General features: G+C 36.8%; 1 protein-coding gene across 1 annotated transcript in view; it reads left to right on the forward strand.

Moving 5' to 3' along the window:
- LOC119590365 (protein D3-like) overlaps window positions 1–239 on the forward strand; it is a 7704-nt gene that overhangs the window by 4514 nt on the left and 2951 nt on the right. The window lies entirely within an intron of this gene.

Consider the following 239-nt stretch of genomic DNA (forward strand, 5'->3'; position numbering starts at 1 on the left):
ACGTTTGTGTTTCGTAAACTGCACGTTTCGCCTGCACCTGAAATTATATTCAATGTGACGGCGGCGTTGAAGTCGCTTCACTTTGATATAAGCTACGTGCGTTAAGCCAGAAGACGTAGTTTTTGTGACTTGAATAGAAGACGCTTCATTTTTATGTAAAATTTGGCGAGAATTAACAACATAGACATTTAAGAACAAGGCATCATATTACGAATCTATTAAAATTGTGTTTCTAACTC

Source organism: Penaeus monodon, chromosome 27 (assembly GCF_015228065.2).
Source record: "Penaeus monodon isolate SGIC_2016 chromosome 27, NSTDA_Pmon_1, whole genome shotgun sequence".
In the NCBI taxonomy this organism is placed as follows: Eukaryota; Metazoa; Arthropoda; class Malacostraca; order Decapoda; family Penaeidae; genus Penaeus; species Penaeus monodon.